The sequence below is a fragment of the Sceloporus occidentalis genome, unplaced genomic scaffold (assembly GCF_023333645.1).
Source record: "Sceloporus occidentalis isolate IW3139 unplaced genomic scaffold, rSceOcc1.0.p SCAF_2, whole genome shotgun sequence".
Classification (NCBI taxonomy): domain Eukaryota; kingdom Metazoa; phylum Chordata; class Lepidosauria; order Squamata; family Phrynosomatidae; genus Sceloporus; species Sceloporus occidentalis.
Window position 1 is genome coordinate 81,788,886 of NW_028316982.1, and position 27,167 is coordinate 81,816,052.

Below are 27,167 nucleotides of genomic sequence, written 5' to 3' on the forward strand. Positions count from 1 at the left end.
ATTTAAAATGTCATTGTACTTGCCTAGTTACCAGGAACAGTAGCACATTCAGTGGCAGCAGAACAAGAAGCAGATAGAAGTCTCCTGGAAGCAGCTAGACCTCTGTTGGTAAGCAGATAGCCCCATAGATATGATGTGACCTGGAGTTAGCTAGCAAGGAAATGATGCTTGAGGAAATTTTTTTGTCTTTCTTCTTGGCTGAACAATTTGCTGTGTTCAGGAAAAGAAAGGCCCAGGAAGAACTTATTCCCATGGGGTTCATTAACTGTATCCCCTTTCAGTTTGGTTCTAATGTCACCACTATGGCCACTTTTCCCTAGGACTTAGGAATTTATTACAAGAGGCTAATAAAACACAATTTGTTTTTGCTGTGTGCCCTCAAGTCGTTTCCAATTTATGGTGACTCCAAGGCAAGCCTATCATGAAGTTCTCTTGGTATGTTTCTTCAGAGGAAGAAACATCCTCTGAGGCTGAGAGAATGTGACTTCCCCAAGGTCACATAGTGGGTTTCAATGGCCAAGCCAGGATTTGAACCCTGGTCTCCCAGAGCCCTAGTCCAACATTCAAGCCATTATACCATGCTAGTCCTCAATTACAGTAGGGTAATAGGGTCTTTGGCTATTACACAACTTTGTGTCTCACCTGTTGTTGTTTTGCATTTCACTTTTTCCTTGATGGTTTTTCCCAGTCACTGAAAAGGTATACTATACCAGTGATTGAAACACAAGCAGCAACAGGAGAGACGTGACATGTTCATGCCTTTGAAAGTCATTCTTTGCCATTAGTTATTACAGTGTTGGGAAATAAGCTTGTTATGTTGCTCACTATATCCTCATATTACACTTTCATTATTTTTGTTCCTTTTTGTACAGAAAAAAACCCCTTTAGGATTGATAAGAGAATGGCATGCATCCTCAATACATCCTGTCTAGATGTTTCTAAAAATATCTTTTTAAGGTAACTTTGGAGAAAAAATGTAGAAACTTTTGCCCATCACATCATTCACTGCCCCATATCTTGCTGGTTACTCCCAACTAGAGTAGGCTCACCAAATTAATTGTCAAATGCTACTTTTGAAAAGTGACTTCAATGTCCCCTTGTTCTTGAAAAAAGTTACTTGTTGCAGGAACTACATTACTAGAACTTGTTACTTCCAGGCTCTAACTACAGCTCCATGACCATGATAGTCTGATATCTGGGAGTTAATAGTTCCAAACCATAACTTTACCATGCTGTCTTCTCAACTTCCCTGCTTGACTTCCTACATTGCTGCCCTAATTATTGTTCTTCCACTCCTGGAATTCAGCCACTGTTTTCAGTTGTTGTTGTTGTTGTTGTTGTTGTTGTTGTCCCACTCTCCCCCCAGAATTGGAACTCAATGCAGTTCACAGTTTAAAGAAACAATACAATTAAAAGCATTCAAAAAGAGAGCATTAAAACAGAATTGAATTCTGTTTGCAGTCTTAAAACAAGTCACCTTCAATAAAATAATAAAATATAATCAAACAGATGTTTCCAACCGTTTTAAAACAAATCAGTTAAAACAATACAGCAGTCCGTAGCACATTCTTTCAAAAATGTTTTAAAAGCATGTCTGAATGAAAAGAACAACCAGAAGAACAAGAAGGGAGTTCCAAAGTCTAGGGGAAGCCACCAAGAAGGCCCTCTCTTGCATCCCCACCAATCATGCTTGCGATGGTGGTGGGTCTGAGAGATGGCCCTGTCTTGATGAACTCAGAGCCCAAGCTGGTTCATAAAAGAGGAAACAGTTTGCCAAATAGCCTGGACCTGAGTCATATAGAGTTTTATAGGTCATAACCAGGTAGGCAAACAGATATTGGCATAAACATCTGCAGATACTTTCCATTGGCCATGTTTCCAGAAAGTCTCACATTTTATTTCCAGGTACAGCTGGAAAAACATCTAGTTATAGCCCACAAGGAGATGTGGAATCCTGTCATTGTCCATATGTAGTTAGACTGACACTCCCAGAATTCCTCATCATTTGCTATACTGACTAGGACCGCTGGGACCTGGAGTCCAAAATGTGGAGGGCAATAGAATTCTGGTGCCTCACCAATCTACAAATCCCAATATTCTGTAGGATAGAGTTATGGCAGTTAAAGTGATGTCAAACTGCTTCATTTGCGCAGAGTGGATACATAGGTCTGCTTACTCAGATGAGCTTATGCTACACCTTTTTCACACAATTGATCTCAAAGATGCTACAAGTCCCTTTAAATACTATATGATCAAAAATATTCCAGACTAACATGGCTATGTCATTGGTCATATAGTAGTTAGTACAGTGGAGCCTTGGAATCCACTGGAGTTTAGTTCCAAGACCCCCATGGATACTGACATTTGTGGATGATCAAGTCACATTAAATACAATGGCATAGTCAAATGGTATCCCTTAGAAAAATGGCAAAATCAAGGTTTGTTTTTGGAATTCATGTTATTTTTTGATATTCTCAAGCTGTGGATGGTTGAATCCATAGATTAAAAAAAATCCATAGGTATGGAGAGAGAATTGTATTACTATATTTGAAATATGAAGGTTTTTGTGATCATTTAATGCATTGTGTTTACCTAAGGTCCCTTTATTTGGTGTGCTTCTTCACATATGGCTGCCATAAGTGTACAGCGTGTAATGTACATATCACCAAAAATAGTGAAAATGTTCATCTGAGGGGTTGGGAGTTCCAGGATCTGACATGTTTCATCCGATAGCCTTATGGGCTATTCCAGTTCAATTCATGCTGCCATCTGTCTTCTGTAGATGGTTCCACTGAAGGAGAAAGTGCTGTGGGCCTATTTGAAGACAGTCAAGTTAATGAGGAATTTAGGACTTCTCATCTCTGAGAACCAGTGAGTTTCTGTCAGGTTGCCAAATAACTAAGTGCATGAGTGGTTTTGTGAACTTGCTGATTTGCAACAGGATAAAAACTTTGAATATGGTGATGGATTTTTATTGATTAGACACAAAGAGGTAGGAAAACAGCAAAGAACACTGGTAAATGGAGAAAGAAAATCAACCTAAATTCCATATACAGACTTTGATAGATGATGGTTCAAGACAAGCTGAATCTAGAAATGTTGCAAAGCTTCCTATGCAAACATGCTCCTATATTAAAGTGGACAGAACATGACCCTCAGACATGTGCAGGAATCGGATACTAGAGGTGTGTTAATCCCAATGCAATGTCTCCTCCAATCTCACATCAAATATTGTGCTATTTTTATATTGTTCTGAAATATTTTCTTTCCTCGTGGTAAGAAATTGGAAGGAAGGATAACCCTTGGAGTGCTGGTAGAATTTGTATCTAAGTCTGAGTGCATCTAAGAAGCTAATTTTAATGCTAGCCAATATTCATAAAGATCTTTGGGCCAGGTGACACAGAAGTATTTCCTTTGGAAAGAGCCTTCCCTTAATTGTCTAAAAGAGATTTCTCAATTGTGGGTCATTATAGGATTACAGAGTCTAGACTGGCAGAGCTTATCGCTTGTGGGAGAAGGAGAGATGTCATTAAGATACAGGAAGGGTAAATAGTTTTGCCAAGGATGGTCACTTTGCAATTGATTACTGGCACCTCACCAGCTACTCTCCATATCAAAAGGGACACTTGGATAATTGTTTGGAGACACACATTTCCTAGAGATTACACCACACTGTCTGTGTGTTTGTATCAGCCAGTCTCCATGTAAGACAAAAATAAATCATGAAAAGTTTTGTTCCATCCAATCATCTTTATTGTTAAAGGCATGATAATAAGAACAATAACAACAACAACAAGAAGAATTTTTTATATATAGGCCATGTATCATATGCACAAAAACTCAGTGATTAAAACATCAATTCAAATATGTCACCACTGTTGTCCCCATTTTGGAAGCTGGTAAAGGAGCCACAGTGGTTTGAGTGTTGGACAGCTCTGGAGATCAAGGTTTGAAAATCCACTGGGTCACCTTGGTCAAGTCACACTCTTTCAGCCCCAGAGGAAGGCAATGGCAACCTCCTCTGAACAATTCTGTCAAGAAAAACCTGTTACAAAGACTGTCAATAAAAACCTCCAAGATGCCTATCCTCAACATCTCTGCTCAGGCCCTGCAGTCTCAGGGCTGTGTCCTTCTTAATTAAATCTATCAATCTGTAATGCAGTGGTGTCATTAACTATGGTGCCACACAGTGTAGGAAGGGCATGCCCCTCCATTCTCCCTGGAAGGAAGCTCGGGGACAGAGCAGGCAGCAAGGGTGCATGTGTGCCCCTCTTGCTTCTCTATTCCTGGGCCTTCTCCCCAGAGGGAAAGTCTGGGGATGGAGCAGCTGGCGCATGTACCCCTCCTGCTCCTGCATTCCTGGCTTTCTCCCTTGAGAATAAGCCCAGACACAGAGCACCTGACAAGGGTGCATGCATGCACCCCTCCTGCACCAAAGGGAGAAGAGGCCCAACCAGGTTTTAGCCCTCTTCTGGGTTTCACCTGATGTAGTCTGCAGACTCCCCACCCCACCCTTGGTGACATCACTGCTGGAATGCAGTCTTCCTCTTTTCTTACTGACCCCCTTTCCAGGCATACCTTCCCTTGATGTGGTCAAAGTACAACAGTCTCAATTTAGTCATTTTGGCTTTTTGGGAGAGTTCAGGCTTGGTTTGTTCTAGGACCCATTTGTTTGTCTTTTTAGCCATCCATGGTATCCACAGAATTCTTCTCCATCACTGCATCTCAAATGAGTCGATTTTCTACCTATCTGCTTTCTTCACCATCCAGCTCTCACACCCATACATAGTGATGAGAAATGCAATGGTATGGACAAGCCTAACTATATATTTTTATTTGTGAGCTGCCTTGGGTCCCTTTCTGGGAGAAAGGTGGCATTACAATTATATATAGAGCCATTGTTCTGTCTATTCTCCTCTATGGGTCTGAAACATGGGTCACCTATTGCCAACACCTACGACTCCTTGAAACATGGGTCACCTATCGCCAACACCTATGACTCCTTGAATGCTTTCATCAGCGCTGTTTACGCACAATTCTAAATATACACTGGACTGACTATGTGACAAATGTTGCTGTCCTTGAGCAAGCAGGGATCACCAGCATTGAGGCCATGCTATTGAGGACGCAGCTGCGCTGGGCAGGAGACGTTTCTAGGATGCAGGACCATCACCTCCCAAAAATAGTATTCTACAATGAACGTGCCATGGGTCAGCGTAAGAGGGGTGCCCCAAAGAAGAGATACAAGGATTCCCTGAAACAACATCTAAGGCTCGGCCAAATTGATCACCAACAATTGTCCGCCCTGGCCTCACATCAGGAGGCATGGAGACGCACTATCCACGATGCTGCAGCCTTTTTTGAAAGCTCACGCGGAACAAGTCTCAAAGAGAAACAACAACGAGGAAAGAACCGCAACCGGAAAACATCACCCAAGGAGACTTTCCACTGTGCTTTCTGCAACCGGACCTGTTTATCTCGGATTGGCGTTTTTAGTCATTAACGAGCTTGTACAAAGCGTGGGATGAGTCCTTCCTGAATCTTCGTTCATGAAGCAAAGCCAGATACACACACACACACACACACACACACACACACACACACTCTACACTTCAGGATCTTGTCTAGTTCTTTCAGAGCTACCCTTCCAAATCCTAGTCTTCTGATTTCTTGACTGTAGTCTCCATTCTGATCAATTACTGATCCAAGGTATATTATTATTATTATTATTATTATTATTATTATTATTATTATTATTATGGTAGTTGAACAGTAAGCCTATTTTAGCACTTTCTTCTTTGACCTTCCTTAGTCATTGTTCCAAGCTTTTTAAAGTTTTCTGCCATTAATATGGTGTCATCTACATATCTTAGACTGTTGATATTCTTTCCTCTGATCTTCAGTCCTCCTTCCTCCAAATCTAAACCTGTTCTGCATATGGAATTTTCTGCATACAAATTGAACAAATAAGGTGATAGAATACAGCCTTTCTTGACCCCATTTCAAATTGTGAACAATTCGGTTTCTCCATATTCTGTTCTGACAGTAGCTCCTTGTCCTGAGTACAGGTTACACATCAGAACAATCATATTCAGTGGCACATCCAATTCTTTAAGAGCAATCCACGTAGCTTTTCATGATCTATGCAGTCAGAAGCTTTGCTGTAGTCTGTAAAATACAGGATGATTTTCTTCTAGATTTCTGTGGTGAGCGCCATTATCTAACATATGTTCGCAATGTGATTCCTAGTGCCTCTTCCTTTCCTGAACCCAGTTTGCACCTCTAGAATTTCTTGCTCCATATGTGGTAGGAGTCTTTGCTGTAGAATTTTGACAATGACTTTGCTTTCACGGAATATTAATGCAATGGTCCTGCAGTTACTGCATTCTGTTACTGGGCAAAACAGACCAGCAGTAAGAACCGGTTTTGGGTGGTGTCCAAGCACAGAGTTTAGATGCTGCATGCTCTGACACCACCCCCATTCTACCAGAAAGCTGCGGCGGCTTCACAGCATTTTGGCAGTGCAGCGTTAACACGTACCACATCACCAAAATGCCAAAAGGCTAGAGTGGCAAGGGTGTGCCTTTTCCACCCAAAAAGGAGTGGCATTTTGATGCTTCTTTGGGGGGTAGAAAAACACCAGATCGGGGCTATGGTGTGCGGTTGCTAGAGCCATGATCCAGTGCACAAAGTGGTGGCATGGTGCCGCCCATTTAAGGCTGTCTGTTTTGGTCATATGCCTCCTTTTTAAGGATAGGAATGTAAACTGAGTATTTCCCATCTGTGGGCCATTGTTTGGTTTTCCATATTTGTTGACAGGTTTTAGTTAGGATGAGAGTCAATTCTGTCTCTCTACCTTGAAGCAGTTCTACTGGTATGCCATCTGTTCCTGGTGATTTATCACTCCCACGTGCTCTAATTGGAGCTTTCACTTCACTCTTCAAAAATTGAATTGTTGACCAACCATGAAATAATGAGTCCAGACACAGTATATGAGGTTAAACAAGGGCCATCTTTATTTACTTAAAACCTAGTTAAATGTTTGAGACCTGGGGCTGAGCAAATGAATGGGGCAGGAACCTGATGCGGGTTTAGCTGAGGCACAGCTGTCAACCTGTGACACCTCTCCAGCCACTAGACCCCAAGGGCAACCAAAAGAGATTATTTGCCATCTTGGATGGTCATTTTTGGAAGGCCAAGCCCCATGGCTTTATAAGAGAGAGTAAGACCACAGATCAATCCCAAGGGCAGACTCTTTCCCCAGCCCCCAGGTCTCATGACCCATGGAGACAATTCCAGAGCCCAACCCTCCACCACAAAGGGGTGACAAGGTGTACACTGATCTCATATCTTCTGCCCAACTACCTGCCATGGACAAGGGACAAATGTCTGCTTAATCCCTTTCCCTCACCAGGCCTGCCAAAGAGGCCCTCATCCCCTTTTGCAAATCATCCAAGAAGATCAAATTACCTATTTCTGATAAATGAACACCATCCACTCTGTAGAGCTCAGTCTGACAGAAAAGTATCATTGAATGTGAGAGAAAATGGCCCAAACCCTTCCCCTAGCATTCTGGATTTCCCTATTCACCTGTCTCTGGGCAAATTTATTTTGTTAGTTTTGGCTTAGCTTTCTAATCTATTATGGTAGTCTTGAATTCTGATTCTGTCCACAGGAATATTAGCTACCTCTTCTAATTTAGTGTCATCTACGAATTTGATAAGCATGTTCTCTATTCTGTCCTCCAAATCATTGATCTGATGATCCATTTTCATGTCAAAGAGATTTGACAGCTGAATACACTATTCAAATTCAAAGGAGCATTAAAGACTATTCTCTTCTGGCAGGCTTATTCAGATGTTTTTAAATTGTGAGTTTTATGATGAATTTTTACATGTAAATTGTTTTAATATGTGTACATCTTGTTTGTTCTTTTAATTGAAGTGTGTTTTAACCAATGTCTTTTTAAATAATGTTTATCTGTTAATTGTTGTTGTTCCCCACCTCAATCCGTGGGGAAAGGCAGGTAAGAAATAATAACAATAACAATAACAACACCTTTCCATGCATCATTCATCCTTCCATCTCCTTTGTGTGTATATTGCTTCAATCAGTATTTCATTTTATTTTGATCATGTATTGTGTGAGGTGGAGCCCTTGTGGTGCAGTTGTTAAATGCCTGTACTGTAGCCACTCACTCAAAACTATAAGGTTGCGAGTTCAATACCAAAGAAAGGGCTCAAGCTTGACTCAGGCTTGCATCCTTCTGAAGTCGCTAAAATGAGTACCCAGCTTGTTGGGGGCAATTAGCTTACAGCTGTAAACTGCTTAGATCCTACTAGTTCAGTATGAAGTGGTATATAGATGAAGCTGTTTGTTTGTTTTTCTGCACTGATAAGCGGTATAGAGATGTACTTGATATTCTTATTTCTATCCACAACATTAGCACATTCAGCTATTGGGGTGGGGTGGGGTGGGGTGGGGTGGGGTGGGGTGGGGTGGGAGAACCACACTAATTCCATGGCAAGCCAGGACAGTTCTTCCCCCACCTCACATGTCCAATAAACAAGTGAGCATGTTTTGTAAAGAGGACTAATACAGATTGTATTTAAATCCCAGATGGATGGATAGACAGACAGACAGATACCACAACTGAGGTGTCACTGAGGGAAAAGGATAACTGGAAGAAAGGGAGCATACTATCTGGCTCAGTACTGATTTCAAGTAGATGCAGGGTATCCAGTTGCTATTCTCAATTGGAGAAGACCAACTGAATCTATGGAATTTCTAGAAGTGTTTACAGTTTCAGCAATTGAATCAATTAGTCTACTCTACTTAGGACTAACAGTTAGATTTGGACCTGCTACTAATCACATTTTCACTCCTTAAAAACCCTGCAGACAATATGAGAGTCTAGGAACTCACAATTTTTGAAAAGTTGGAAAAAAACTTATTATACTTTTCAAGCATGTTATTTTATAGGATTACTTTATCTCAAGAGAATTTTAATGGCTGATAAGTGAGACACTTCTTCGTGGAGCAAAACACTGACATATGAGTAAGATAAATTCAGAAAGCTTTGATTTTTAAAATCTTGTATCACCAGATATAGCATCATAGAATAAGGGTGCATCTGCCCCAGAGTACATACACCATGGGAATTGTTGGATTAGAAGTAGATTCCCAGAGTGTTAGCTCTTTTTCTGGAAAAGATGAAGAATGGTTCAATTAAGATTCAGGCTCCTTCAGCAGAGTTCACAAGTGGAACTGCTGAATCTCTTGGGTCCCTCTGAGACTAGGTTTAGCAAAGTAAGGCAAGCAGGCAGTAATCAAGTTTCATAGCTAAAAGAACCTTTACTAATTACCATTAAAGGCAGGGGTCGGCAACCTCCGGCCCGCGGGCCGGATGCGGCCTGCGGAGGCCGTTGGAGTGGCCCCCGACTGCGGCTGCCGCCGCCGCCGCCGCCACCGGCGGCAGTCGCGGCTTTTTGCCACTCTGGACGCCGCCATTTTTTCGTACAAAATGGCGGTGAAGTCTCGCGCGAACTTCTCTGAGGTCGCGCGAGACTTCACCGCCATTTTGGACGAAACAATGGCGGCGCCCAGGGGCGAAGTCTCGCGCGACCACAGAAGAGGTCGCGCAAGACTTCGGCCTCCAGGAGGCCCGCTGCAGCCGCCGGAGCTCTCGAATTGGGCTCAGACGGCGGCAGCGGGCCTCTGTGAAGCTGGGGCCGTCACTGGTGCCGGCGGGCGGGCTGCCAGAGCCAAGGAGGCTTCGCTGTAGCGAGGCCTCCTTGGCTCTGGCCGGCTCTCCCCGCCGGCGGGCGGGCTTCCAGAGCCAAGGAGGCTTCGCTGTAGCGAGGCCTCCTTGGCTCTGGCCGGCTCTCCCCGCCGGCGGAAAGGCTTCCAGAGCCAAGGAGGCTTCGCTGTAGCGAGGTCTCCTTGGCCCTGACCGGCTCTCTCCACCGGCGGGAGGGCTGCCAGAGCCAAGGAGCCCCTCTGCAGTGAGGTCTCCTTGGCCCTGGCCGGCTCTCTCCGCCGGTGGGAGGGCTGCCAGAGCCAAGGAGCCCCTCTGCAGCGAGGTCTCCTTGGCCCTGGCCGGCTCTCCCCGCCGGCGGGAGGGCTGCCAGAGCCAAGGAGCCCCTCTGCAGCAAGGTCTCCCTTGGCCCTGGCCGGCTCTCTCCAGGCAGGGAAGGAAGGCGCGGGGGGGGGGAGGAGGAGGAGGAGGGAGGAAGGAAAGAGGAAGAGGAGGGAGGAGGAGGAAGGAAGGAGGAAAAGGAGGGAGGAGGAGGAAGGAAAGAAGTAGGAGGAAGAGAAGCAGGGAAGAAGAAGAGGAGGAGGGAGAAAGAAGAAGAGGAGGGAGAAAGAAGAGGAGGAAGGAGGAAGAAAGGGGAGGAAGGAAGGAGGAGCAGTGCATTTCTGTGTAGTTTCAGTGCATTTAATGCTAAAAGGTCTGCTGTAACAATGATAGTGGTGGTCGTGGTGATGGTGATGATGATGAGTGAGCTTGAGAGCCATGCAACTACTGTTTCTGAAGCTGAGAAAGTGTCACCTTCCAAAGCGTGTTTTGTGTGCTTTTAATGCTAACAAGTCTCCCTTGCTTTGACAATGATAGTGTGATGATGGTGATGATGATGAGTGAGCTTGAGAGCCATGCAACTACTGTTTCTGAAGCTGAGAAAGCGTCACCTTCCAAAGTGTGTTTTGTGTGCTTTTAATGCTAACAAGTCTCCCTTGCTTTGACAATGATAGTGTGATGATGGTGATGATGATGAGTGAGCTTGAGAGGCAGGCAACTACTGTTTCTGAAGCCGAGAGAGTGTCACCTTCCAAAGTGTGAAATGCACAAATGTGCTGTTGTGTGTGTTTTGGAATGCAGGTTGGGGGTGTTTGTCCAGAAAGGGACCGAGGAGGAGAGGGCGGGCACACGCCTCCTCCTCCTTGCGGGGCTTCAGTGGAGGCTCTGCCCCTGGAGGGTGGCTCCACCCCTGGAGGGTGGAAGCTCCGCCCCCAGCATGCAGCCCCGCCCCCAGAGGGTGGAAGCTCCACCCCTCGGCTTCGGCCCCCCAACTTGTCTGAGGGACAGCAACCCGGCCCCCGGCTCCAAAAGGTTGCCTACCCCTGATTAAAGGTATATTCAAAAATATATACATGTGGTGCCTAAGCCCTAGCTAACTGCAGGAAAGTTTCAAGTAGAGTAACTCAGCAGAGCCTTCACTCACCATCTTGAGGAAGAGAGACAGAGGAAGATAGAGAGCAATCTTTTTTGTGCCTGCAAACATACCTGGAAGATCTTCTCGTCACATAGTGTGATTGGTTAGATTTGTTGTTGTTGTGTGCCTTCAAGTCATTTCTGAGGCCCTAAGGCAAACCTATCATGGGTTTTTCTTGGCATGTTTCCTCAGAGAGGATTAGCCATTGCCATCCTCTGAAGTTGAGAGAGTGTGACTTGTCCAAGGTCACCCAGTGGGTTTATATGGCCAAGCCGGGATTCGAGCCTTGGTTTCCAGAATCATAATCCAATGTTCAAACCACTACACCACACTAGCTCCTGATGGCTTAGCTATATCACCACAATGGATGACTAACTAAATGAGGAACATTTTTGAGACAGTATGTAAAAGGGTAGAGGAATGCAGAAAACACTTACTGTCTAAAGCTCCATTGCTCTAATAGCACATGGGTGAAGGGGATTAAAGTGAATCCTTGGTTGGGAAGCATTTTCCAACAGGAATTAAGACAAAGTCCTTTTAAAGATTATTCCCTATGACTTTAAGATAAGCATGGATGGGAACCAAATCAATTTAACCCATTAATTCTATCCTAAACCTTCTGTTCTTTCAGAAGGAACTTTTCCAAACTGACATGGAACAACAAGCATCCAGAGGCTTATTTTTCCTCTTCTTCATTCTGCTTTGTGTGTGGGTTTAGAAGTGAGGTGGGAAAGGTGTAATGTGGATATAATGTAGAAATTACACAAGCACTTTTCATAATGAAACCGAGATGCCTTTGAAAGCCCCTAATTGAATCTCACACATAATTGCGTGTTCATTGAACCTCACGCTCATGTACTGCAGACACACATCTGTGGAAGAATTCAATTTTCCTTCCTCAGATGTGGGAGAGCCATAGTGACGATCCACCCAGCTTGCATAAATACAAATGTAAGAGATGCTGTGATGCAGTAAACAAAATTGCCACATTGCCAGATGATCTGTACTGTCACTCAGGCTCATCACATTCCCTCTGGACTGCTGTGGTCTTCTCTCATGCCAGCTGTGAAATCCAGTGCAGCTGTCCTACTTTAATTTTATCCCCACAGTATCCAGTTCATACTCTTTTTCCAATCATAATTCCTCATAAGCACAATGCGTGAAAAAGTCTAAATCAACAAGAGACTGGGCCATACTTTTAAAATGTGAAATAGTAATTTAACACACTAAACAAGAGAAGACCTTTGGGAAACTGGGCCTGCTGCTTACAAGAAGGCTAGCATTTGCATTTGGCCAACTACTGTTGGAAACAGAACATTGATTTCATTGTATCTTTCATTTGATGCAGCATAGGTTTCTTTTATGTTCCCATAGTATAGTTGAACAGTTTCACAGCTCAAGCCTGTTTATCTGCCACAACTTCTGATCCAGAAGCTCTATGTCCAAATCAGATGCTTCTGAGAGTGTCTGGATGCTCAGATGAGGGCAAGACACTCTCCATAGACTCAGGAACACTTGTGATTGTTACCATCTCACTTGTTCTGGTAAATCCTAGGGCTTCTTTACATTACTTATAAACTCCAAATTCTCCCCAGGCTTGTTGTGTGTTGTTTACTTTATTCAGGCTTCAAACCCCAAACTATGTCCACAGTGTTCAGGCCTGACTCAATATTCCATCCCTTGTCCTGCCATGTTTTGCTTCAGAAACCCCAGAGCAAAACATGGCAACAAGAGCCAGCTCCTTCCCCACATGTTCGCTTCGAATGCCCCTGTTCTGTAGGCACTGGCTGGCTCACAGGGACCACATGGGAAGGCAGCCACCCATCATTTGCAAAAAGCCCACAGCAATTAAGGGAAGATTCAGGGTGAATTCAGGCCCAGAATACTCCAGGGGCAGCCCAGAATATTTTGGTAAATGTAGATGAAGCACCTAGTGAAACATGTGACATATTGTATTACATGTGGTGTAATGAGGTGTACATTACTCATATAATGTAATATGTAAAATAGGAAGAAGGAATATCAACAATCTAACAACACCATAATACTAGTAGAAAAGCTCACAGACCTGGAACAACTGCTAAGGAAGATCAAGGAAGAAAATGCAAAGGCAGGCTTACTGTTGAACATTTTTAAAAAAATGACCACAGAGAATCTACATAAATTCAACCTAAACAATGAAGAAATAGAAACAGTAAAAGAGTTCTCATACCTGGGATGAAACATTGTTAGGAATGGGGACTGCAGCCAGGAAATCAGAAGAAGATAAAGAACGGAAAGGGCAGCTATGAAAGAACTAGAAAAGAGCCTAAAATGCAAAGATATACAATTCAGCACAAAAGTTAGAATAACAGAAGCCATTGTGTTTCCTGTTACCATATATGAATGTGAGGGCTAGACAGTTAAGAAAGAAGATGGGAAGATCAATTCATTTGAGATGTAGTGCTGGAGAAGAGTGCTGAAGATTCTGTGGACAGCAAAAAAGACAAACAAATGGGTCCTAGAACAGATCAAACCAGAAATCTCCCTGGAAGCCAAGATGACAAAATTGATGCTGTCATACTTCAGACACACGAGAAGGCACGAATCATTGGAAGAAACAAGAAGACTAAGAAAGGTAGAAGGAAGTAAAAAGAGAGGAAGGTCAGATGTATCAACTCTATTAAGGAGGTCACGGGTATGATTTTGCAGAAACTAAGCAGAACAATGGAGGACAGGGAGTCTTAGAGATGTCTCATCTACTGGATTGCCATGGGTCGAGATTGACTCACAGGCAGTTAACAACAACAAAATGTCATATGGATTGATGGAATTGTAAAATGTATTTATATGGGAAGTCATCCTAAGAGTGATCGATCAGATTATAATGATTGACAGAAAGAGTGTGGTTTTGCATAGGGATGGCTGTTGGTTGAGAAAATGAGAAGGGGAAGGATGGTATGGTGTAAATGAGATTGAAAGCAACATAAAGCGAATGGAGGTTAGGAAGGACAGTTAGCAGAAGTCCATGTTATGAGCTGAGGGAGAAGCATATCAAATGATGTCCTGACTTTTCCTAATAACAGGGAACAAGATAGCTTAAAAATCATAAAAAACAGTACAAATTTAAAACCATATAAAAACATCAGCAATATATATGTCATTTTAAAATACGGTGATACAATTGATTTTAAAAATACAATTATACAAACTGATAAAATAGACTGAGTCTACAAACTTCTTTATCTCTGGGGCTCAATAGATGGCCTCTAAGGAAAATCCATGCTGCCCCTTTCCTCGCTGGATCAGGGTCGCGACAACTGCACGCTGCAGCCCCAATCTGGCCTTTCCGCAGTGCAAGAAGAAGCCGCAAAATTATCTCCTCTTTGCACCCCGGAAGGGGCACCCTATCTGCTGAGGTGGCAGCTTTTCGCTGCTTCTTTGACAAAGCGCATGTAAGCGATGCACCCAAGACATTGTGTAACGCTGCCTGTGATCTAGTCAGGTGGGTACCGTGGGGGTGGAATTGGGGCAGCTGGCATGCGGTCTCCACACCGCCACGCTGTCCCTCCGTCTCAAAGATGCTTCAATATCCCTCTGTATACAGACTACCATGGCTGTATCTTTTACTCTATACAGTGTTTGCCTTAGGTAGGCAATAGAAATCCAGTAGAGTGTCCTGAACGGAACACAATGAAGTGACAGACAGTATCCATTGGAGAAAGTTAGGAAACATCACAAGGGCCTTGGCCCAAACCAAGCTGTTAATCAGGATAAGTAATATATTATTATTATTGGCTCTGAGTCCAGATTTGGATTGGGGACACATAGTAATGCTGGGTAGGACCAGTGGCACAGCCCTAATAGTCCTTTCAATTTGTGAACTAATTCACTTGTATAGCTTTAAAAATGGGGTAACTCATCACATTAATTACTCTATGATGGGTGTATGCTAAACATACCAACCATCTCTACAAGAGCATTAATTTGTCCATCCACAGCCAATCCTAGTAAGATTACAGTGACCTCTGGTGGTAAATAATCCTTCAATTGGGTAATTTTAGGATTACACAAATTAAGGCAAGGGGACTTTTTCAGGCTGCAGTAGATGAGAGGTTAACCATGTGTATGCATTTAGATGTACCAGAGTGCTCTCTGCCAGGTAAGAATTACCACCCATTGCGGACAAGGCATTCTCTGACCTGGGTACAACAAAGTGTTAAACCCATAAGACTAAGGCTGGAACTAGCATGTAAGGCAGGCAGACTGAAAAGGTTCTTATTGGTTAAAGGAAACTGCAGTAAGAAGCTGTATGCAATCACTGTGGGTTTCTGCATAGCTTTTCACTCTAGGATTTATTCTGTCTCATGTATAGATGGAGTGTGGTAGTCTTGTGGTTGATTTGAAATCTGATCCAGGAAATGCTATTCTTGGTAACTATTTAATTCTTTCATTGCTTTAGGAATCTATTGTGAATTAGAAATTCAGTTTTAAAATCACCAGGCATTAAAACTGAACAATATATGAAATTATCAAGTGAATAAGGCAGATTTTGACCAGTTTGTTTTGGCCCTCATTTAACTAGCAGGTATAGCTGACTGATGCTCCCAGGGAAGAGTGCCAGGTCAAAAGCAGTGTGAAATGAATTGTCAAGACTGAAAATTCAACAACAGTTTTTAGAAACTGTTTTTTGTTTTCTTTTTTGATAACAACAAATTTTACATGTGCTTAGCACACATAAAGATTTAGGGCTATTTGTCTGTAATTGAGTTGGGTTAATTCCCTCTTTAGGATGTACCATGTCTCAACATTTTATGTAGGTGTATGTCTTTTTTAAAAAAAGTTATAACCATTTTTGAATTCCAATTGCAAGTTAGTTGGAAAGGAGTGATCTGGATTCCTGAATCTCAGTTCAGTTTCAGGGTCCAAATCAGAATGGATTGAGTCTGAAACCCTAGATACATCTGATCTAAATCACGTTGTGAACCAAATCAAGGCATGTTTATGCCTAGTGCTGTACACAGTATATAGCAATAGCTATGAAAAATGTAGTAATATGATAATGTGTCACCAAAACAGTTTAGAGGCCTGATATATTTTTCAGTTATCAGATATAATGGGCTGTTCCATCAGGTTGGGTATATTGGCTCAGTTCAGTTCAGAGTAAAGTAAGTATCCAGACTTTCCTGGCAACAAGCCCTCATGTCTATGCTGGAGCTTATTTCTAATAAACATGCATAGGACTGAGATGTCATCTCTCATGTGTGGCTGTTCAGGAATGCCCAGGCTGATGGTAGAGGCAGGAAATCACCAATCTGTTCACAGAAGTAAATACAGTGAAATCTATGTGGTCAAAATCTGTTATATCAGAGTAGTTCTGATAAAGCTAATATTCAAATCAGCCAGAGGACTCATATTCTGAAAAAATTGTCAGAGCTCTCTGTGATTCATCACAGCCTATTAGTCTCCAGAGGCAGACCCATCCTTGTAGAGGAAAATGTCTGCAATGACCTAGCCATGACATGGGAGAGGCTATAAACTCTTTAGCATTCAAGTCACCATTTCATCCCATTCAATAGAGCAAATAAGAAAATCTACATTGTATTCTGGTACATATTTGAGTCTAATAAGATATCATTACAGCCCCATAATTGCTATAGCAGCCATGACGTCCTGAGCTACCCTGGTATTATGAACCAGAAGTCCAGAAGAAATCTGTACACAGACTTAAAGGTGTGAGGAAGCAGTAGTCTCCACACAGGAGACATGAAGATTGTGCAGCATCAGAGAGTCAGAAACCCCTGAGTCCAAAGTTCTGGAGACTCCCAAGCCTGAAAAACCAAAAAAAACCTAAGTCAAAGATCTATAAGCTTCAGACATATGGGGCCATCACTGGTGCCTCATGAGTATAGTTCCAGTGCTAGTACGGTGCACCTTCTATGAAAGCTTTACATTCCTTGCAGTCATTGTACCAGTGCCAGCAGTATGCCCAGCATGAGATCTTAGAGAGATGGAGGAATGTTCTAGGACCCTGTTAACAACCATAACAGAGGCCTATCTGAGACCAAAATGCAAGAAGGCTGCTGCCACCAGTTGAAGAAACCCTAATCTGTCCCACTTGACCAGTACAATGACACTATGTCTCTTATTCTCTTATTGTTGGCTGCATATTCCTTTTTGTTGTTGGAGTTTCACTGCATCAGAAGTACAATTGACCTACCTAGTGATTTAAGAAATAAAGAAACCACATTGGAAGAGAGAAAGCATATTGTTTAGCCTGCAGTATCAGGATGCATCTTCCACCTCTTCATTGCCAAAGGGAGAGGACAAACACAATGAAGAATTAAAATATGAAAAGTACTGAAGCATATTTTTAATGAGCTATGTGTAGCATAAGGTTGCCTTGCTTTGCATGATGTAAAATTATATTCAGTAACAGCAGTGAAGCTAAATAAACATGGACTCACACAGTTAAGCTGCCTACTCTACATCTTAGGTGTGTACTAGTTAAGAAACTCTGAGAGAATTATTAGTTATAGCAGTTATTACATAAAGTTTGTGACATGTAGTTACAATTTAAGCATCACACACTAAATAATACTGGAAAAGAATCAAGTGAGAAGGCCCTTGTCTGTTAAAGACTTCCATTATATCTGTTTCCTAGCAACCTGACATAACCCTTCTGATGTTTTTCCTCTCTAGAAAGAATGTTGGAAAAGCAAATTTCCTTTCTTCCTATGGCAAACTTCTCATTAAAGCTTACTGGAAATATAATATCTTTGGACGAGCATGCCCACCATGTCCAAACATGTGTTCAAACATTTGTTTCTGTAAAAATGCATCTGTGGTACAAAGAAGAACGTTCTTATTCAGAAAAGCATTTCCAACAAATGAAAAAAAATCTATCTTGTGGCCAGTGGTTTGGTGTGAGGATATGCCAGTTCAACTCTAAGGGCTCAAGCATTTCTACAAGTTAGGATTAGGCTCAGGTTGTAGCTCTGAGCCCAAATGCTGCTGCATCTGTTTATCCCTGAGTCTTCTGCTGCATATCAACGCAGTACAAGACTACTGCAAAACTGTCTCCCTTGCAAAACCCAGAATGCTAATCTAGCTACCACAGTAGAATCAGTAGCAGAGCAGAGTTCTTCCTGTTATCCCTGTTCTGGTAGTGGTCTGTTAATTAAGAACATGAAAAACCATTTTTAGCATCTAGTATTTGGAGAAATTAGTATTATGTAGTGCCTATGTGCAAAGGGATCTTGCAGCACCTTTGAGACTGTGTGAAACAGGCTGTAGCATAAGTTTTTGTAGACTTGGTCTACTTTGAAGCAGGTCTTGGGAATAGTGGTGATTTTGGGGTTACTCCTTGTCCTACTTTAGAGTAAGGTGTTTTTTCTTAATGTTACTCCTACTCCTACTTCTACTCCTGTAAAAAGCTCTTACTCCTTTATTCCTACTCCCCATCCTGGGAAAAGCCCTGGTTGCTTTACAAGGCTGGCGTGGGTGTGTATAATTATCTCTCTTTGCCTTCCAGTTTCTTTTCCCGGTGCAATATAATAACATTGTTTTTGGTGTTTACACATACAATTTAACAGGAATAAGGAGTGACAAATATATTTTGTTATTTGTTGGTCCTACTCCTGTAAAAACCTCTTACTCCTTCATTCTTTACTCTTTATTCCTACTCCTACTACCCAGCCTTGCTTTCAAGTCTATGAAAGCTTATGCTACAACTTCTTTCTCACAGTCTCAAAGGTGCTGCAAGAACCCTTTGCACATTGATATTCCAGATTAACACAGATATGTCTCTGTAATGATTGTGGCAGTTAGTTATAAGACAGGGAACATAAAGACAAAGCATCCCATTTCTTAGAGAATAGTTCTACAATCAATTGTTCTGCAATCAATTTCTTAGTGAATAGTTCTACAATCAAGTTCGGAAACTTCAGTTAGTTCGAAACATAGTAGCCAGATTGATTGCTGGTGCATCTAGGAGTGGGCACATCATACCAATATTAAAATCACTCCATTAGCTACCAGTTAGTTTCTGGGCAAAGTACAAAGTGTTGATTATTTATTTTCTATTTATTGGATTTACCTTTCTCCAAGGTGGAGGGGGGGGGGAGAGTGGAGGGCCAGTGCTGGCTTCCTGATCCTCCTCACCACCTTGACTGTGTCCCAAGAGACAGGCAAGGTGGGGGGAGAGTGGAGGGTCAGCCCTGGATGCCTGATCCTCCTCCACCTTGGCTGTGTCCTGAGAGACAGCCAAGGCAGGGAGAGAGTGGAGGGCTCCACCAAGGAGAAAAGGAAGAAAGGTCTGCTTTAAACCAGATCACCTCCCCTTTGGGTTTAAAGCAGCCCTGGAGGTGAAGTGGGCACCCCTGGGCTCTCAAAGGGAAGCCCTGCCTAGGAGCAGTGAACTCTGGGTGACTTTTGGAGCACTTGGTGCAGGGCTTGCATGTGGAGCCTGCAAGGAGGGCTGTGAGGGGAGGACTCTGCCTGAGCAACTTGCCTCTAGTAGTGAGTCTCTTTTACTAATCCCCTTATGCCCCTAATTTTACCCTTGCCTTACCTATAGGTCACATCAATATCCCTGATATTGCCCTCCAAACCTGCCTTTGACTTATACAAAGGTCATGAGGTCATCTTATAGTCGAGTATATATGATATTACCTTTAAAGCCCTAGGTAGTTTTAGTCCAGATTTACTATAGGATTGCCTCCTCCTCCTGTATGATCCCCCCAATACACTCAGGTTCTCTGGGGAACACTTGCTTCAGCCAGACAAGACTAGACTGACAACTGTCACCCAGAGGACCTTTTTGTCAGCTGCCCCTAGACTGTGGGAGACATTTGACAAAAAAACATATGGTCTGAATTTAAGAAAGTGTTAAAGACCTACCTCTTCCAGCATGTGTACCCAGATGAATGTTGAATTGGCACTTTTAATTTTATCAATTTTTTTCTTGAGAAAGAGCCACAAACAAAATTCCAGATCCTAGAACTGCAGTGCTAGAACAAACATGAATTTTTCTAGCTTCCATACCCATTTGTTGTTCATTTCTTTATTAACATATTTTTATCCTGCCCTTTTATCAAAAATTCTCAGGGTAACAAACAGATAAAACAATATAAATAATTTAAATAATTCCATATTAGAATCAATTAAAAAATTAAACAATATAAATATATATAACAATTCAAACAAATTAAAACAGTTTAAAAAGGCTAAAATTCCTTTCAAAACCTATATACATGCAAAAAAATGTGTTAGGCTCCAAAGAGTTTAAGGAAAGGAAAGAACCTCAGCTTTGGTACCAGTCAGGCCTTCGAGGAGAGGGCCTTCTACAAGTGGGACAAAAAAGCCAGCGAGGCCCTTCTCCATTTTATTGGCCCCACTGACAGATCACAGAGCAGGGACCCCTCCAACAGATCTCAGTCTTAGCCCCAAGATACTTAGGACTTTGAAAGTCATTACCAGCCTCTTGAAACCAGAATGGAAGCAAATTGGCAGCCACTGCAGTTCCTTTAAGACCCGTGCTATATGTTGTCTGTACTGGGGCTAGCAATCTAGCAGAGTGGCCTATATCATCCGGATTACGCCGTATCAGACATAAAATGATGGGACTGTCAAATTAAATCATACTTGGCAGCAGGGGAGGTCTGTGGATGAACAGTAAGTCCAGACATTGAAGAAAATTCCATTACAGCACCACATGAAGCATTTTTTCATAAAAATGTCTCACCAAAGAATTCAAAGTTAGACCTATAAAGTGCCCCCTATCAATTTCTGTTAAAAAGACAGTTCCCAAGAATGAACTGACATCAACATTAACAAAATTCATTTTGAAAGCTAAATCCCCAATGATCAAAATCCTACTGCCTTACACTGGGAAAGTCAAAATCCTCCCTTCCTCCGTCTCACCAGTGACCAGCAAATATTTTCATTTCTCATGTATTAATTAAGAAGAGAGAGTGAGAAATCTAGCAGTCTCCCACAGTGAGCATCTAAAGTATTTTCTGCTACCTTGGGGATAGGGAAAGGGACGTGTGTATAAACACCATGATATTGTACAGCAATGGCTTTTGAAGTCCTTTTGCATGGCTTAAAGCAGCTGAGTGATGGCTTGCATGTTTTAATGGTAACTGCTGTTTGAGCAAACCCTGTTTTGGGATAATTGAATCATTGTGTTAAACTAATGGATTATTTGCCACAGCAATGAATGCATGAAGAGAACCTATCGTCTAACTATAACAAAAACAGTAGTTACTTTTTTTACAAAAGAGCTCATCTCAGAGATTTTCTGTCATAGCTATATAAATTACCTGCTAGGGAATTTGCTATTTCTTACCATTCAGTCAGTTTGCGTTGGTCAGGCCTCACCTGCAATATGGTGTCCAGTTCTGGGCACCACATTTCAAAAAGGATGTTGACAAGCTGGAGCATGTCCAGAGGAGGGTGACTAAAATGGTGAAGGATCTGGAAACCATACCCTATGAGGAGCGACTTAGGGAGCTGGGTATGTTTAGCCTGGAGAAGAAATGGATAAGAGATGATATGATAGCCCTGTATAAGTATTTGAAGGGGTGTCATGTTGCGGATGGAGGAAGCTTGTTTTCTGCTGCTCCAGAGAATAGGATCTGGAACAATGGATGCAAGCTACAGGAGAAGAGATTCCACCTAAACATTAGGAGTAACTTCCTGACAGTAAGGGCTGATCAACAGTGGAACATACTTCCTCAAAGAGTAGTGGAGTCTTCTTCTTTGGAGGTCTTTAAACAGAGGATAGCTGGCCATCTGTCAGGGGTGTTTTGATTGTGATTTCCTGCATGGTAGTGGGTTGGATTGGATGATCCTTTTGGTCTTTTCCAACTCTGTATTTCTATGATTCTGTGAATTTTCTAGGCATATTGCCCCTCCCTGAATGTATTCTGAATAAAACACACAGCAAAATGGTCATAAGTCTCAAGTTAAGCTGAGATGTCTGTGAGAACAGGTCTGCCTCCGAGCACGAAGAAAGCCATACCTTACCAGAGGATATGCAAATCCATGGAAAGAAGGTGACGTTGTAGATGCTACCAGTCAGACTTTTGTGCAATTGAAACATAAGTGGAATGATCAATATCAGCTCAAGCAATATCAGGTAAATTTTGTTATAACTGCATGCCTATATTGTTACTTTGTATTTTTGCTAACTTCCTGCTTTTTTGCTTCTGCCAAACCCTCTCTCTTCCTGCCAGCTGCCATCTCTTTCTTTCTTTTTCATTAGAGCATGTGTTTAATAATGAACAAGTACTGCAAGTAAAGATAATTTTATGTGTTTTACAATAAAGATTATGGTTATTTCTTTCTCTAGACCTTGGATATGGGTGGAGCAGGAGGGAACTTTTCAGCTTTTACCTTAACACTTTTGTTACTCTGCTTGGCAGATCAACTATCTCTCACATTTCTCAACAAATTTCTTTGTCTGTGTGTCTATATACATGTGCACATTTGCATGCAGACACAAAATGTGGTATGTGTCTGTCTCTGGTAACTGATGTGTGCTTTCATGTTTCTATATATTTATTATTGATAGCAAAATGGTGAAATAAATCAGTGAACACATATATCATCAGCTCCTAAATATTAGTCACAATCCACTTAACCAAGCAAAAAAGCCCATAGATTTTGTGCAAACAGCAGCTAGAGAGTTCTGCTCTGATGCTTATAAAACACATAGCACCATGATATGTTTATATAACTAGACTTTTGCCAATGCAATGGAGTCTAGACGCATTTGTGACTAATCAGCACATTCACACATAACAATAAACTGTGGTTTATGTTAACCATAGTTTGTTACTTGAGCCATGAGCCATAAAGTGGACAGCAAATGACCAACCAGTACTTCCCTGTTTCTGGTTTGTTTAGTTTTTTCTTACTCCTTTTCCTTTTATCAAACCTTTATTAAGGAGTGAGTTTGAACATCATGACAAACTATGGTTTAAATAAGCTAGCAACAACATGGGTTCTTATTGTGGTATGCGTTTAGTTAGCAAGCCATGGGTTGTTAGCAGTAGTTGGCTGATACGTCACAAGAACCCAGTTTTTTTAAAAAAAACACCACTAGTTTGTTACATAGAAGTGTTTGGCAATGGCACATAACAATGATTTGTGGCTTGTGAGTGAGTAGATAAAAGTGCAATCCTGAACTATCTGTGGATGAGTCAAAGATGACAGAGACTCCTGATGCCCTCTCTTTTATTTTTATATTTTACTGTCTCATGTTCGGTAATAGTATGTCATACTGTCTGTTTCAGTTGGATCACTTGACTTTTTGTTTTTTCTGATAGAATATTCACAGCAGGATTTTGAGCATCCTAGGGTTATAATTTCTGTCTTTCTGAATTATAAAAAGCTCTCAGCATCAGTTTCAAAATGGAGCCTCAACATTAACAAGACTATCCTTCAAATTAGCTGCTTGTTTTTTGCCTATTCAATATTTAAAGGTTTATATCAACACCACATTGCTTATACCCATTCTTTCCCAAAGTCTACATCCTAATTTTAGACAATTTGTATTCATCAGACACAGCCTATGACTAGCTCCTTTAAATTCTTCATTGTATATTTCAGAAGTTTTACACCAATGGAAGTGCAAATCAATAATATGTTCTTTTCAAAATGATCTCAAATGGCCTTGCAGCCATATTAAGCTTCAGTTAGTATTCCTTGCCTAAGGAAACCCTATGAAATTGATGAAGTTGCCATAAAGTTGACAGGTGACTTGATGGCACATACAAACATGCATTATGTATCTGATAGATGAACTGTACAAATAGATAAATAATTAAATATTTTAAAAGGACCACACTACATTTTAAATATGTTCCATCTACTGTAAGCAATTTTGTATGTTGTCATGTGCCTTCAGGTCATTATCAACATATGGCAACCCTAATGCAAACCTGTCTTGGGGTTTTTTTTGGCCAGATTTGTTCAGAGGAGGCTTGCCATTGCCTTCACCAGAGGCTGATAGCATGGGACTTGACCAGTGGATTTCATGGCCAAGCTGGGAATTGAACCCTGGTCTCCAGAGTGATAGCCCAATACTCAAACCACTACACCATGCTGGCTGTCACTATAAACCAATACAAATATTAAATTATCTAATTATTAGTCTTGAAAAGTTTTTTTTTAATTTTAAGATTAAGTAATATTTTTCTATTGGGACTGGAGATAGAGATGGCTTATGAAGAAAATATGCTTTCTGCGCCCAGCTAAGTGTAGTGGATGGAAATGGGCAATTGCTATTTGCTGAAGTGAAAAGTAGTGATGGCACTAAAAAGTGAAGGTCTACCCACTGGTATTTAAGGATGACCAGTATATTCTCCTGTCTGTCATATTCCTTCCTTCCTGCTGTGAGACTTTCATGTGGCATATCTGTACTGCAGATGGATTTTCTCTGAAAGCTGTTTCAGCCATTCCAAGCAGGAGAGCTAGAAGCCTGTGACTCAGCCTTCAGGTTCCCCCCCGCCCCACACACACACACACACTTCTATTGTAGTAACTGAGGTCAGAAATTTTACATCTCCCCCATAGGAAGATGTATACATTACCCTGCAAGCAGGGGTATAGCTACTGTGGAGGGAACAAATTGAGGGCATTACCATTCACATAAGAATTTTGTCCTCTGTAAATGAAATGTTCCTTCAGTTCCCAAATTGCTAGCATTGAAGGCTGCATCTGCACTGCAGAAATAATGCAGTTTGACACCATTTTAACTGTCATGGCTGCATCCTATGGAATTTTGGGATTTCTAGTTTGTTGTGGCATGAAAACTGTATGAGAGAGAAAGCTAAATATCTCACAAAGCTATACATCCCATAATCCTATAGCATTGAGCCATGGCAGTTAAAGCGGTGTAGTGCTTCTGTAGTGCAGAAGCAGCCAAAGACAGCAAGACATGGAAAATCATTCATATCTAGAACTCTTATACTTGCTACATCCACATTCCCTTGGTAATTTTGACAGCCCCTTTTCTTTGGATGCCTAAACTCTTTCTTAAGTGAAGTTTTAAGTTGCTGCATTACTAAAAAAATTGGGGAAATGAAGAAAAAAATTCACTGGGAGAATTCTTATTTAGAGAGAAATCCCTTCATTCCCCCCCTCCCCTGAAACCCCCTACAACCTTGCATCCAAGCATTGGTATTGGGTGGCTTTCATGTCAGTCAGTCAGTCAGTCAGTCAGTCAGTCAGTCAGTCAGTCAGTCAGACTGAACTTTGATTTCTGACTGGCATGGAAGCCATCAACTGCTATTTAGGCAAAATCATAAAGGTTAGACCATTTCACAGTGATCAGAGGGACAAAGAACTCTTGTTCAAAGTAGATGTCTGCTCTATGATTCATGTTAGCTGAGCTATACCTCCTGATAGAAATAAGTAGTAGAATTATATCTCTAGCTCTTACTACAGAAATAACTGGTAGAATTATTTTACAAAAGTTTTTGTTTTCTTCGTGACAAATACAGTGGGCCCATGTTATATGCTGGGGTTTGGGTCCAAGATCCTCCGTGGATAACAAAATCCGTGGATGCTCAAGTCCCATTAAATATAATAACATAGCAAAATGGAATAAAAAATGGAAAATCAAGGTTTGATCTTTGAAATTTATACTTTTTTTGAACATTTTCAAACCGTGGCTGCTTGAATCCATGTATTAAAAAAATCCATGTATAAGAAGGGCTGACTGTATTTTAAAGCTCAGCTTCCTATTGTATCTGCACATTCTTTTTTCTCTTGATAGAAATGTTGTAGTAGTTTTCATAAAATGTCCAGACTTTTAATTTAAATTTTTGAATTTGAGACAAACAACATTTCTGCACATTCAAAAGACCTAAAAATGAATGCGAGTATATCATAGCAACACCAGATGTGTACATTCATTACTTTATTATGTTATTATTATTTCATTTTTAATGATTAAAATATTTCTATCCTGCCCTGTATCAAAAAACCTCAAGACTGTTTCTATATTACCCTACATCAAAAGATTTCAGGACAGAATAATCAATACTAAACTGTAGAACAGTTTAAAAAAAAACCTGAATAGACTAAAAGCATATTAAACACATTAACATGTTAAAACAAGTTTAAAAAATTTAATCAGTTTTAAAAACCTGTGCATAGCGAAGAACATCAGTGAGCTTGAAGTCTTTAATAAATAACCATGTTTTTACTTGGCAACTAAACAAAGCCAGCATTGGTGCCAGTTGGGCCTTCAAGGGTAGGAAATTCTATAACTGAACTGCCACACTCTTTCATATCCTCTACAGAGTGAATTGCCTGCAGTTGGAACACAGAAGATCTCAGTCTTCAATTCATTGGACCAGGGATGGTGAGCATGTGGCCCTTTGTATCTGGCTGGACTGCAGTTCTGCTTAGACATAGCCAGCACAGCCAATAGTAGTGGATGACTATCAAGTTGGTCACCTTTCATCTATAATTTTGAGGACCTTTTCTGGGTTATTGCCTGTATTTATTGTTGTTTTGGTGTACTGTTTGTTGTCATGCTTTGTTTTAGAATGTATTAATAAATTTTAATTAAAAAACAATTTAAAAAAGTAGTGGATGATGGGAGCTGCAATCCAACATCATCTGGAAAATTGCACATGCCTTGTCTGTGTCTGTGTCAAGAGTCACTTGGCTATATTTACAGTTTGCTCTGCAGAATTATCTATATTCATTCTAATGCTAGCATTTTCAAATAAATGTACCAGGCCACTGCCATGTGTTCAACGCAGTGCTTATGTCATCCAAAAATAACTATGGTTTGTAGCCATTAATGGCTGAAAGTAGAGAAGAGGCTTTATCAAGATGATACCAAGTCTAGAGTTGATTTCAAATTAATTTTTAATTATAGAGAGAAGTGTAGTTTATTGAAAGTCCAATGGCAAATAATTGCAACCTAACTTCTTGGGCAAATCGTATGGG